This window comes from Nelusetta ayraudi, unplaced genomic scaffold (genome assembly GCF_046127955.1).
Source record: "Nelusetta ayraudi isolate G7.1 ecotype Tasmania unplaced genomic scaffold, CSIRO-AGI_Nayr_v1 ptg000136l, whole genome shotgun sequence".
NCBI classification, from domain to species: Eukaryota; Metazoa; Chordata; class Actinopteri; order Tetraodontiformes; family Monacanthidae; genus Nelusetta; species Nelusetta ayraudi.
This window is the reverse complement of record NW_027466186.1, coordinates 4,397,145-4,410,970: the sequence shown is the minus strand read 5'-3', so window position 1 is coordinate 4,410,970 and position 13,826 is coordinate 4,397,145. Positions and strand designations below refer to the sequence as shown.

At 46.4% G+C, this 13,826-nt stretch overlaps 1 protein-coding gene across 4 annotated transcripts in view; it reads left to right on the top strand.

Moving 5' to 3' along the window:
* Window positions 1–13,826, top strand: part of triob (trio Rho guanine nucleotide exchange factor b) — a 95,527-nt gene that overhangs the window by 17,925 nt on the left and 63,776 nt on the right. Inside the window, exon 1 of one of the 4 annotated variants that reach the window (XM_076012850.1) lies at window positions 1,306–1,466. The exons of the other annotated variants lie outside the window; for them this stretch is intronic. The gene's annotated coding sequence lies outside the window, so the exon portion shown is untranslated. Of the gene's footprint in view, window positions 1–1,305; window positions 1,467–13,826 lie in introns of those variants that run through there. 4 annotated transcript variants of the gene reach the window in all.

The following is a 13,826-nucleotide window of genomic DNA, read 5'->3' as shown; positions in this document are numbered from 1 at the left end:
TTCATTGCCGTCTGGTTCTGCTTTTTATTGTGCGGTCTGATTGAGATGTTTGTCCAGTGATGCATAAATGCTTCTGCAGCCGCTGTTTGTCTTGATTTGACAATATTTAGAAGTTTCATTGGAAAGATTTTAATGCAGGACTGTGACCGTTGTCAAAACCTGCTATGACTTGCTATTTGACTTTTGCCGCTCCAGTCAGATCTTCTCGTGGACAACTGTGTCACGGATGAGAGTGTGTAGTGACCCCTACTGCATGAGACAAGAAGTGCAGAGAAGCCTTGCCGGTTCTGAGTCTTCGACCCTAAACTAAACATTCTCTTTATGCGCCCCTTAAGGTGTTATTGTCTCGGGGACTCTTCAGTACCTAACCTCCCACTAAAGGACTCTGGCTGAGCAGAGCAAAGGCCGCAACACACGCAGATTTGATCTGTATACATTACATTATCCCACGTATGCCCCGTTTAGGTGGAGCCCATGTGGTTTGGTGTTGCTTGCTTGGCGTTCAGGCCTCAGAGTCGTAAAAAAAAGCCCTACAATTAAGTGAAGAAAGCATCCTATATTGGGAGCAGACATCAACCAGTTTCAAGTCACGTACGATCTTCCCCTTCTCTCTGTTCCTGTCTTTGCATTTCATTTCCCCCCTTACCTTCGTCCGTCTATACCTCTGCCCTCCATTTCTCCACCTTTGCCAGTCGGAGGCACTTAGTGGCCTTGCATAAAATGGAAAAGAAACGACAGGACTAAAACATTAGCTTTGGAAATGCAACAAAATGCGTGAATATTGTCCTAAAGTGCGTCCCTGAAGAGACACCTTTCAACTGACGTGGATTTTAAGTGGATGCGCTGCATATTTACTTCCTCAAGGCAGCGTCATTTGCGATTCGCTGCTGAACATGTCCACTAGACACATACACATCACATTTACAACGAAGCCATAAGAGCAAACTCATACACTCTGTCTCTCACACACATGGGTACAGTCATGCATGAAAGTCAGATACGTCCATCTGATATTCCAGCGGCTGCCTGTTTGCTCAAGCCAGTTGTTTTTCGAGCCTGTGAAAACAGCGGAATGGCTGAGGAATCCCACGAGCCGCCTCCCCCCTCACCTCCCTATCCTACCCCTCACCCCCGCCGCCGCACGGAGCCGGGCGTGACGCATGTGCGCTCGGCGGGACATTGTCTGGTCTTTGTCGAGGACAAAAAGTCTCGTGAAAATCCATTCGCGGCTTCGAACGGTGTGACGAGGGGGCAGGAGGATGACGACGAGGGGCAGGGTTTGAGGCGACGTCGGAAAAAGGGTGAGAAAGAAGACGCGGAATGAAACGGGAGGGTGAGGGGGATGTGATCGCAGAGGACGGCGGAGTGAGTGGAGGCGGAGGTGAGAGTCAGTGACGGCGCCGCCACGGGAGAAAGTCGCCCATATGTTGAGCAGCGGCAGGCAGCCGCTATCCACACGCACCCAGGTTAGAGAACAATGCACAGGCTGTACAAGAGTGTGCGTGTGTGTCTGTCTGTGTGTCTCTGTGTGTGTCTGTGTGTAAGACTGTGCGTCTTTGTGTGTGTCTTCCTCTGGGAACCGGCTCTGACTGCTGAGCTTGTAAACAGGAACTCTCCTGCTTTTTGCAAGCTGTAAACCCTGCAGGTGCACACACACACACACACACACACACACACACACACACACACACACACACACTGTCTTAGCGAGGACAATTGGAATCAGTTGCAGTGGTTTATGCCTGTTGGGAGGATGTATTCGGACAGAAAGTGCAGAGTTTTGTTCCCTCTTTATAATCCCGCGCTGCGTTCAAGGCCTTCGTTTCCCATAACGTTGTTATCAGATTCGTTCGGCTCATTGTCACGGCATCGCTGAAGGATTCTGAAATGTGTTTCTGATTCTGGTCTTCATTCAAACATCAGCTATATGAACAAGCCAATCTCCACCATTTTATTGTCTTAATGTTTTAAGTACATTCAGGCTCCTCTGCATTGTTTTGTTTTTTTTAAATCTGTTCTTGTTGCAAGTCGAGCAAAGAGTTTTGTTCGTTAATTAAAAAAAAAAAAAAACGCCACTCTAACGCGAGTAAACAGAAAGAAATGTGCAGACGACAGCTTTCCACTACGCTCGTTGGTGGATAATTAAATAAAAAAAAGTTCATCATGTGTCGACCCCAGGATTTGTCCCAGAGATTTTTTGGAATTAATAATCCTATTATCACAGCTCAGCTGTTTGTCTGGGAGTGCCGATGTCAGCCAGGGTCAGCGTTTGACAGTTCTGCTGCTGCTGAGACACATCTATCTATCTATCTATCTATCTATCTATCTATCTATCTATCTATCTATCTATCTATCTATCTATCTATCTGTCTTTCTATCTATCTATCTGTCTATCTATATATCTATCTGTCTATCTATCTATCTATCTATCTCTCTATCTATCTATCTATCTATCTGTCTTTCTATCTATCTATCTGTCTATCTATATATCTATCTGTCTATCTATCTATCTATCTATCAGGAATTGTTCTGTGTTTTTATTTTGCCGTACACGTGCCTTGTTCTCGTATTTGATTTTACAGATTTCCCTGCTACAGAATCATGTGACAATTAGGCAGATTTCATCTTTTTGTGGCTCTGAGCTGCAATTATTGGCAAAAACAGGCCTCCGCCTCTGATTGTGAATCCTGTTTTACCTTCATAGATCCATCATCAAATAAGAGCTAAAAAAAATGAGAGAGTAAAAGTCAGCTGATGTAGTTTGGTCTAGTGCGATCTCTGTCTGCACCCACTGTCTTTTGTTTTTTCCCCCGCCCCAAAGCAGTCACTACATGGCAGAGCAGCAGCAGCAGCAGCAGCAGCAGCAGCGACACTTTCACACTCTGTCCCGCCTGTCAAGAACCTCACTGTGGTCTATCGGCTCGGTTTTGTTGAGCAGCGGGACAATCGGGGCCGTGGTCCGGAAAGAGAGAGGCGATGAATGGAGCTTCCCCGGGCCGTACAAAGCCTCCTCCTTCCTACTTGACGAGGTCCGGCCAGCCTGCTCGCTTCACTGTTTGGCCAGGCAGATGCACATGAATGATCAACGCCGGACTTTTGTGCTTCATATACTCTCACGCCTTTTCATTCTCTTTATCTGTGGCCCCTCCCTGGTTTATCCGCTGGTAACAGCGAAGAATGCAAAAGGACCACTGTGTTCGGTGGCCGCGTGTTTGGCCTTGGCGGGAAGTTTTCAGGGAATCTGGATTGAAATTTGAAAACGGAAGACATGAAGAAACGGTGTCCTTTTTTTTTTATAGTAGAAACTCCAATTTAAACTCAATTAACCCCCAACAGAAGCAACTTTCAAAAAAAGAATCACACACACCGGCCACCTTATTAGGTACAATGCTCACTTCCTTATTTTGTTAACACAATTAGCCAGTCAGCCAATCACACGGCAGCAACTCATTTAGGCACCAAGACGTGGTGAAGAAGTGATGTTTGGTGCCAGACGGGCTGATCTGAGTGTTTCACCAACGGCTGATCAACAGGGATTTTCGCACTGTCACACACCGTCTCGGGGGACGGTCCCAAAAAAAGAAAACATCCAGTCAGCGGCAGCTGTTTGACGTCACAGGGCGGAGGAGAAACAGTACGTCAACCGCTTGCAGCCTGGGTCTGCAAGATAGCATCTCTGAACAAACAACACCTCCGACCTTGAAGCAGTGGATGTTCACCAGCCACTTTGTTAGGCACCACTTCTAGTAAGGTGCGCTGAAAGGAAGTGGCTGGTGCGGGTGCATGTATCCACCTTGATAACAGTATTTGCGTTTCCATTAGTTTTCCAAAAAATAACAGCGATATCTCAAACATTTTGACAAAGTACAATTGCGATTTGCAGGTGTTTCCATTGAATGGTGTGGAGCACATAAGTTGTAATTCTTGTAAAATCCCCACTTTGAGGAGGATGGAGGCACAAAACATTTTGCAATTAATCTGCATTTCGATGTTGTTTGCTGTCAAGAATGGTTGTCATATTTTTCTTGTTCATTACAAAAGATTCCGTCTCCAAACATCTAGAGTGGTTTTCCTGCATTTTACGTGTATCGGACTCAATACAACCAAGCTACAAGCTGCCTCTGTGCAGCCGTTCACCTGTTAGTGGCCGTTACAGCTGACGCATACCTTGCTCTTAGAAGTGACAATCCCTCCCAGTTATTTATTCCAGGGGAATCATTCAGATATGTGACCTGGCCCCCACTCGCACGCGCCAGCAGCCATGCCGACCTTGTTTCCAGAGCGCTCCCAGAGACGCAGGGTGGCTGTCAGCCTCGGCCGCAACAAGTCACACTCGGCCTATTTGTATTTAAGTGCGTAGCGCCACTTAATAAAAAAAAAACCACTGGATGTTTTCGCCGCTCGAGACTTTGGCATCAGGTTACTAAATATAACCTGCAGATTCACCGCTTTTTGAAAGCTCCTCTAGGTCACCTCGGCCCCACTTGGGATTGTTATCTGGAACAACATGGCCAGTCTGGCCATGTTGTTCCGTTTCCACTTGGTGAGCTTTCTCAGGGACAGGAGAGGTCGGCTGGCGCTGGAGCCACAACATCGGAGCGCTAACGGCGTCGGTAGGTGATCCTCAAAAGTGCTGGCTGTATCATTGTGTTCCTGGAAATGTTTTGTGCCTTTCGCTTTTCCTGGATGGATCTGTTTGGCTGCTCGGGTCGCGCAGGCGCCTGCGCCGGGATTAAAGCCCGGTTTCAGCTCTTCTGTACCTTTGTATCCACTTTTTCTTGTGCCGAATTTCTCATCTCGGCATGTTTTGGTTTTTAGATTTTCATGTTGGTGACACTTGTATTTCCATTTTGAAAAGCAATTTCCTTTGAATTCCTGCTGGAATTTTTATATATTCGTATAAAAAAAAAAAAAAAATAGCTTCCAGTGTCTACAGTACAGGCCGCAATAGATAGGCTCAAGTGAAATACTAGAGAGATTGATAGATCAACAGGCTGAATTTATTCATTATTTATAAATATATTTATTTAGTTATTTGAAATTGTAATTTAGATTAGACTAGATTAGATATTTATTTAAAACCAAAGTGTAACAGACACAACAACAACAACAACAAACACAGTTTAAGTAAAACTTAAATATTTCCAAACCCCAGACAGCACAAATACGTCAGTACAACAAAAACATCATGAACTTATGAAATAAATTGTGAAATGTGCTCCGAACAAGATTGTGTTTTTCTTTGTAAATGATTTGTGCAGTTTTGAATTTTACCAATTCAAATAATTTCATTGCAGAATCCTTAAAAAAAAAAGAGTAGATTAGTGATTGTAGATGTAGTTATTTCAACTTCCCTTGTGTGAAAATCACTTAAATTGATGCAGTGGTAATTTTACATTGCTTTTATTTAAGTGGTCTCTCTGAAATTCCAAAGCTTACAAAGAGCAAAAAAATAAAACCGAAGGGTCCTTCTATTGGCCATGTGCAAAACCTCACAGAGTCTCAAGAGGCCGAGCGGAGATTAAAACAAATCATCATTAAAGCCTTATTTCAGCCGCAAATCCACCAGCGACAACTGCTCGACGAGCTGAACATTTGTTCTCTCCCAGCTCCCCTCTGAGTAGCCAGCCCAGCACATTGGGTGGGGAAAATGTTTAATGCAAGGCTGCGCTTGTCACTAAATCTTGTTTCGGGGAGGGGTTACTGACACGGAGTGGAGGAAAAGGGGCCAGTTGGTGAAGGCGAAGAAAAAAAAAGAGCTGGCAGTGTCATGGGCTTTGTGCAGCTCAGTGGGGTAACGGGGCGTTGGCCAGTGTTGGGCACCGCCGCTGTCCTGTCGCCTCCCCGCCATGCTACAGTGGCTCGGGTGGGAAGCTTCGGGTGGGTTGCGAACGCAGGCGGTGTGGTTGTCGGATCTCCACCGACTGGGACAGACTCAGCCGCTGGTTTCTGTTTACAATGGCCGTGCTGGATAACCACAGCTGGCAGTACGCGCAGGCTGGAAAAACACTAATCAGGCTCTCAGGTAGAGTAACCAGTCCGTGTCTTTCGTCCCAGATCAGTTCTGTTGCTTCATTTGCTACAGAGGTGTCGGAATATATGCCTGGAATTATTTAAACACGATTTGCATAGACATGAAATGTAGACAATGTGTTCAAACCTTACAAAACCCTGATCAAAATTGATTCTTCTTCCACTTTCTAACCGTATTGATTTATATTTTGCTGCATCATTTTATCCTAAATTTAAATCTCATGTGTTTTGCTTAAAACGTCGCAAATTAATTGAAAACTCTGTTCAAATGGATTATTGGACAACACAATCTCCTGTGATTGCTGTGATTTCACGCTGAAAGAAGTGAAGAAATCGAAACAGACCTGAATGACTTTCAGTCCATCTTTTTTCTATTTATTTTTTTTGGCAGTTTTCCTTCGTTACACATTTAATTTGCCAGGAGTTTGGACGCATCTTGTACAGAAAGAAAGCGCAACTCTGCGTGAGAGTGATGGCTTCATGAATATTTAAATACGACGGTTCAACTTTCAGTTGCTGTCAACAACAGCAGTGTGGGACCAGGTGGGGAGAGAAATGTAGGGGGGGTAGCTGAGCACCTGACTCCAGCTAAACCTTGCAGGTAGTTTTACTTTCACACTGTTTCCAAAATGACTGATGATGAGGATGATGATGATGATGATGATGATGATGATGATGATGATGATGATCACCTGCACTGTAGCAATTTTAATGACCCACAAAATCATGCAAAGAAATGCTAGAACTTGGTAATAATTCATTGTGTCAGTGCAAAATAAGTGTTATTTTTACCCAGATTTTCACTAAATTCTTATTTTTCTTTAAGGTATACAACATTCCTAGGGTGTGTTTATGTTTGTGTGTGTGTGGCGAGCAGTGCTGCGGATTACAGTTCTCACAAAAATGTTCTTTTCTTTCAGCGCACCTGTTTTGCTTTAGACCATTGGTGGTTGTGTTGGTCCTCTGCTCCGTACGCTCCGCCCCCTTAGTACAGCAGTTTTGCGATCGCCTCCATCTAGTTGTGAAGGGGTCAGCCGGGGCGGCGCAGCTGCTCTTTACCCAAAGGGGTGGAAGGAAATTGGGAGATAGTGCAGCCGTTCCTCTAAAGCACCTTCTCCTCTGTCAGTCATTAAGAACTCGTGGCTGCAGGGGTAAAACATGTAGATGTCTGACCAGGTGACGTCTGTTGTGCGTTAAGGAGAAATCGAGTTATCTGCAGGGTTACAGGCATGACCAGGGTAGCAGTGGTTCAGTCTACACACACACAGCCAGTGCGTGTGTGTGAAATGTGTTCAGCCAGCGCCGAGTAAGCAATGAACAGGAAGTAGAGTAGGGTTTTCATTTACTTCAGCGCCACATTTTCATTGAAAACCGTCCGAATCCGGAATGCAATTCCGAAATATTTGTCCAGACTCGATCCAACCGGTCAGGTCTGCTGCACACCACACCACTGCAAGAATTGAGGGAAGGATGTTATGACAGTCCCACGCTCAAATTCCAACTGACAACCCAAAGTGCTTCCAAACCTCAGTGCTGCTGCTGCTGCTGCTGCTGCTCCTTCAGTCTTCTGTTGTGACACTTGAAGTGTCCAAAAAAGGCTCGTCAGAAGTTTATGCCGTTGGTGAACTTGCACGCTCCTCATCCCGCTGGGCTTTTTTTTTTTTTTTTGCTTCCCTTATGGAGTGTGGGTGGAGTCCCCTGCGCAAAAAAAAGAAGAGAAATGGCATTTGTTTCTGGAAAAGGGACACACAGTGTTGCCAATAGCGAAGCCTTGGGAGGCACCAAGAATGTCGGAAGCTAATGTAGTCAGCGGAGGGAAAGGAGGAATCCACGCAGGGGAGACGGGGGGGTGGGGGTTGGGGGGGGTCACATGGGAGATGAGAAACAAAGAGGAAAAGGTAAAGAGGAGATTTGCAAATTATACACGCAGGCAGTCGAGGTTGTTATCCGGGCTCGCCGAGGTGTGAAAGGAATACAGCTGTATCGCCGTAATAGGAACACGTCCGCCACTCTTATCTCGTCACGGTTTATTATAACCTTGCAAATAAAACAACTGCACGCGCAAAACGTAGAAGACACGTGCACTTTTTTTTTTATTATCAGCGTGTAAAATGCGGTGGCTCTGCGTCATTGTGGACACGCAGATGCGTGCACAGTTGCCCAGTGTGCATTGAGAACGCTTTCCTTTCTTCTGCCATACAAGCAGCGTGTTGAAAAAGGATTGCAAACACCGTCGCTGACTGGCAGAAGACAGCGATGGTGTTTGACCAAGTGATGCCCTCAGCTGCTCCGTCAGTGCAGTGGGCGAGATTTAGGAGGCGGCTAGTTGGCTGCCAATTCACACATTTTTGTAATTTCTCATATTGACTTGTTTGTCTCTCACAATGTTATTTGTGTTAGATTTATTTGTCATGAAGTAAGTTACAAGTCAAACATGTCCTGGCCAGCAAAATAAGCATTCACACTTAACTTAAAGGCAATAAGGTCCTTAAATATACTGAGAGAAGAAAAAAAAAAAAAAATCTCCTATTTTAAATTTGTTGACATTGTTCTACATTGACCTAAATTTACAAATGTAAACTCTTGAACAGGATATCCATTTTTGGTCAGACAGTTATACCCTCGCTATTTCTATAGCCTAATTAGTCGAAGCACAAGCTGATTGTTTTCCTGTTTGTCTTGCTGTGCCAATCAGCACAATGGCTATCTGTTTGTTTGACAACTCCATGTTTGTCCCTTGATGCTAATTTTATTTGCCTCGACTTGCGAACTTCTCCCCCTGCTGACCAACCACAGGAAATTGCACGTAAACGCAGCGCTTCCTGAGATTGCTCCAGATAGCGTTCGCAGCAGGGATGAAGTGCTCCAGGGTTCATTACCGTGCAGATTGAGACCAACTCCTCTCAAACGGACCAGTGGTTTAGTAGGCACCGGCGGTCTGGGGACTGTGCTCCAACCAGCCGAAGCGAACTGCACCAGCAGGTTATATGCTGCTGAGTCTGCTGCTGGGGATGCTACCCAGTCATTTATCATCGTTAATCAAGTAAAGAAAATGCCAGTTCCTCTTAAATTCTGACTTTCAAAATGTTTTCTGCATTTGTCATTCATAGATTTAATGAAAGCACATTATTACCCATTAAAACTGGAGTGTTATTTCTAAACAGTTCTTTATGTAGTCAGTCAATGACCCTAAAAATAAAAATATGCAATGCACCTTTCTGGAAATGCCATCGTTTTCACTTGTCTTTATCTCGCAGCTCAACAATTGAACATTCAGGCACGTTGCCCAAACAGCCGCACAATGAGATCGGTCTGTTCTCAAGCCGCACCACTTTGTCATGACTTATTCATACCCTTTTATGCCGTGCTGAGGGGTTATGTCCAGGTCGAGGGGGTTGCGGTAGGAGCAAAGTGTTATTTCTGCTGTAAGCCACACTGTAACAACAATACGAGAAACCCGATGAAAGTCGAGCTCGCCGCACTCCCAAGGCCCCCTGCCAGTGCCGGCTGAAGGTCAGGCGAGCGGGGACGAGCGACGACGCCTGGATGTGGCTTTTTTGTTTTCTACGAAAGTGATACACACAGGAAGGAGCTTGTTGTCGCGACCGAAATGTTGCGAGACGAGAGAGGGATGTAGATCGAGGCGGCCGGCCCCCCTGTGGAGCCGCAGTGTACTTTTGCCGTTACTCAAGACGGGGTTGTCACCACACAGGGGATCTGGCAAACAACCCGCAATGTACTGGCTCACATAGACCAGCCCCCACTCTCCTATTGGCCCCCTCAACGACACGCGGCGGAGCAGCGGGAGTGTAATGTTCCTGCCTCTTTGGGGAATTATCAGAGGGAAAAAATTACACACAGCGTGACGTCTTGGTGTAGCAGATTGAGAGGAGTTGAAAGGTGGATCGTTGGATTAATTTCAGAGCGACTCTTAACCGCACCAGTCATGAGTCATGGAGTTCATCGGAGCACAGCATTTAAGGCAGCTCACTGAGACGCTCAAACGCTCCCAGGAGGGGTTCGAACGTTGGGACTTGACGGGCTGCGAATGTCAGCTGCAGACTGCCTGGTGGATACTCGGAGCAAGAAATGACACGGATGTTCGCAGAATAAGTTATCAATGTTATGCTGTGCAGTGGCCCGTGCCCTGCTTTCCGCCTGAGTTCCGGGAAAGTTTTTCTTTTTTTCTTCTACCCAAAAGCTGCTAAAGTAGCACATCCTTTCTGCCATGGGAGCACTATTCTTAGAGTCCCGCTAAAGGCCGCCAGTCAGATGCAATACACAAACACGCACCAGGGTGGAGGGGAGGGCGGAAGGGGGAGCGTCTGTTTAATTAAAGTAGGCCTTCGGACGCACCCGCAATACTGTGAGAGTGCTGCGCACACTCTTTAGGTGTAGGCAAACTGAAGACACTCTATCTGCCTCCTCATCACCCCGCGACTCTGTTCCCAACAGCCTTTCAGGCTGCCCAGTCTGACCCAATCTGGCCTAACCAGTCAAGTCAAAGTGCAATCTAAGAGTGCATTGATCACACCAGCCGCTGATTGACCAAACTCCATTTCTTTTGCTGTGAACGTCAGGTTAATTGGGGAGGTGTGAAAGCACAAACACACAAGCGGAGTCTGGTCTGCCTACAGCGACAACCAAACGCACGAAGCAACCGACAACAACGTGCGTTGTTGGTAAACACCATTTAAACAAATGTTTCCAATTTGAAATAAAAATGTTTCAAACCAATCAACTGCCAGATCTGTATAAGCCAGTGGAAAGCAAAGGATGATGAGAATGCGAACTGTTCTCACCTTCCTCCACTCTCATTTACTGCAGCCTTAAAAAGCCATTTTGCCCCAAAAGACCTTTGAAACTACCGTAGTTTGAAACCGTCACAGCTCCACAACAGAGACACTTCTATCAGTTTGATACTCCAAAATTGATAACAGCATGACGTCCAAAGATGCTTAATTCAAAAACTGTGTACGTACATGCATGTTTTGTCAGTGACGACTTTGCACTCCATCTATAAAAAAAAAAAAACAACAACATGGAGTGGCTCCTGCCCTAAATCTTCAGCTGTCTGTGCGAACAGCAGGCATGTCTGCCATCACTTAAGCAGCCATGAGGTCAACATTGTAATCAGAGTATTATTGAGGGGAGCGTGCCCTCTTCTGCTGTACTACACGCACAGCCTCGCTTGTAATTGCTTCTTCTCGGGGTCACGGGGTCACGAGCCAGTGGATTGGCACGGTGCGGCGTGCCAGGCCCGGGCAGATGTGCCGCGTACAGTCTAGCCTGTGGTCGGCAAGATTGGAAGCAGATGGGCGGGCAGAGCGTGCTGAGGTCGTCTGCTCCCGACGCGCTGCGGGAAGATGACACATAAAGTTGTGTTCGTTTCAGAGTTATGAGTGTGGGCTCACGCGCACGTTGCAATTTTGGTCAGGGGGCGTCCGTAAACTTGTTTCCATTCTGATTCAAACTCAGTGTGTAACATTCCCCTCGCAAGCTCTTGCTCTGAGGGGAACCTCGTCTTGATCGCCAGAGGGTGTTTTTGGGTGTTGAACGAGTGCAGGGCAGGTAGGCAGCAAAACCGTGTCTCAAGTACTTGCTTCACATGTGAGTGTTTAGCCCCCCCCGCCCTCTCCCCAGGCTGGATTTAGGAGGTCAGAGGGACGTGGATTGGCACACTTACTGGGTGTCGTGCAGTGGTACGGCGATGTGAATTTAAGGATTTAGGCCCAAATCCTTGTGGAGAAGGACAAGACTGAAGCCTGAGCCTGGTGAATTAGTGCGGCCGGTCCTCCCTTTTCTCTCTGTTTGCTCTGGATCCATGCAGAGCCGCAGACGAGGAGCTGCATTGGGCACCAGCTGCACGTGAAATTCTGGGACGAGCACGTCGCAATCTGCTTTAGCAAACTGCAAACGTGACAAGAGTGAGAGCCAGTGGGAATCGAGCTTTACATGTTCATCAGCGCTCCCAAAACAGCTAATCTTCTGGTTGATTTGTAGCTGGAACAGTGCTGCCACGAAATTAAACTGATGGGCAATTTTTGTTTTTTATCTTTTTTTTTTTTTTTGTGCATACCTACATTTAAAAAACAAACTTTTGCATAGTTTGCAAAGTATATTATTTGTCAAACTACTAAACAAAAGAATAAAAGGTTTTTTACAAGCATCACAGGCAGTCAGTGACTGGAGCAGTAATCTTGATTTTTACATTCTAAGATTTTTCCAATATTTGTCCTTTCATAACTTCAATTCTTTCAGTAAATTTAAAATGCTGCCCAGCCACAACACTGTTCTTTTTAAAAAAGCAAAATATTGCATCCATTCTCAACAACCAACCAAAAACAGCCCAATTTTTATTGTGCTCTGCATAAACCTGATTGATGAGCTGCCTCGACATGCAAGTAGCTTTATTGGCCGTCCCACTGAGTCACCTGACCATTTTTTATTTTTTGCCTTTTCTGCCACAACGTAAAATATCCAAGGACGAATGAGTCACACTGCGCCGCCTGTAATTTCACCGCTTTTGGATTCTCCATTGAAAAACATAATAATCACAAAAGAGAAGCCTTCTCCCTTTGGATGAACCCTTCTGCATTTCGCCTCATTTTTGCGGGGCACCCGAAAGCGCCGGCGGTAAAATGGATTGCTCTCATTACGAGTGTGTTATGAACAAGCAGCGTGTGATTGAAAAGCTTTATTTCATGCTCGGCGGACTTGTAAATGAGGGGTTGTGTACGTGCGTGTGTGTGTGTGTGTATGTGTGTGTGTGTGTGTGTGTGTGTGTGTGTGTGTGTGTGTGTGGCGAAGGCAGAGGAGGGGAGGAGAATGCTGCTGTTTTGTGCCTGCGTGTTGCGGGGAGCGCTGGTGTGTGCGAGGCGCTGACGCTTGGATTTCATGAATCACGGCGGTGCAGAGTTACGCTTTTTGCTCCTGTGTAATACTGCCGCGCACAAACGCGTTTGTTTGGAAAAAGTTTCGGAAGAAAGGCCCCGCAGCTGGCCGCTGCGTCACGCCGTGAAGGAGGAGGAGGAGGCAGAGGAGGCAGAGGAGGCAGCTCGCTCTTCACCAGCAGCTGTTTATATTCTTCCTTCTTCCCATGAATCGTCCCGCTCTGCAGTCTCTCTCTTCTTTTTTTTCTTTTTTTTTTTTTGCCCCACTCCCGAACCCGTTCGTCTGCCTGTCGCGCCTGCTCCCGGGCCGGCCCACTGCGGCAGCCGCTCCTCGTAAATCCAGGGAGCGTGCTGGTCCAGCCGTCCGTGCCAGACTTGGCTTGACGTGGCCCTCGGTAAAGGTGGCGGGCTGCAGTTTGAGCCGGCCGGGCTGCAGCTGCATTCGGAGAGGGCCAGCGCTGGCCGAGCGCCAGCGGCCAGTGTTTTACATAAACCACCACGGCGAGGAATGTTTCTGCGCCCGGTTTACAGGAAACGTACACACACACACACACACACACACATATCTGCTGACACACACGGTGTAAGGCAAGTTGTTTTATTTCCCAAAATCATTCCGTCTGTTCCTTGCATATCTAATGCGAAGACAGTTGTTCAGTCTTTTCTAAGGGACTAAATGGAGTCTCTATTTTCTCTATTTTCTGTTGTTAACATCGTTTCTGCAGAATTTGGCCTATTCGGCCCTCCTGCAGATAGACTTCTTAACAGAAGGAGATCATAAAAATACGATAATGGTTTGTTTGGTATGACTCGACTTGTTTTAGCTTGCACAGGAGCTGGATTTCTCATATTTCATCTCTGAAAGCCTTCACATCCGTCTTGCCAACATGCAGCGGACGC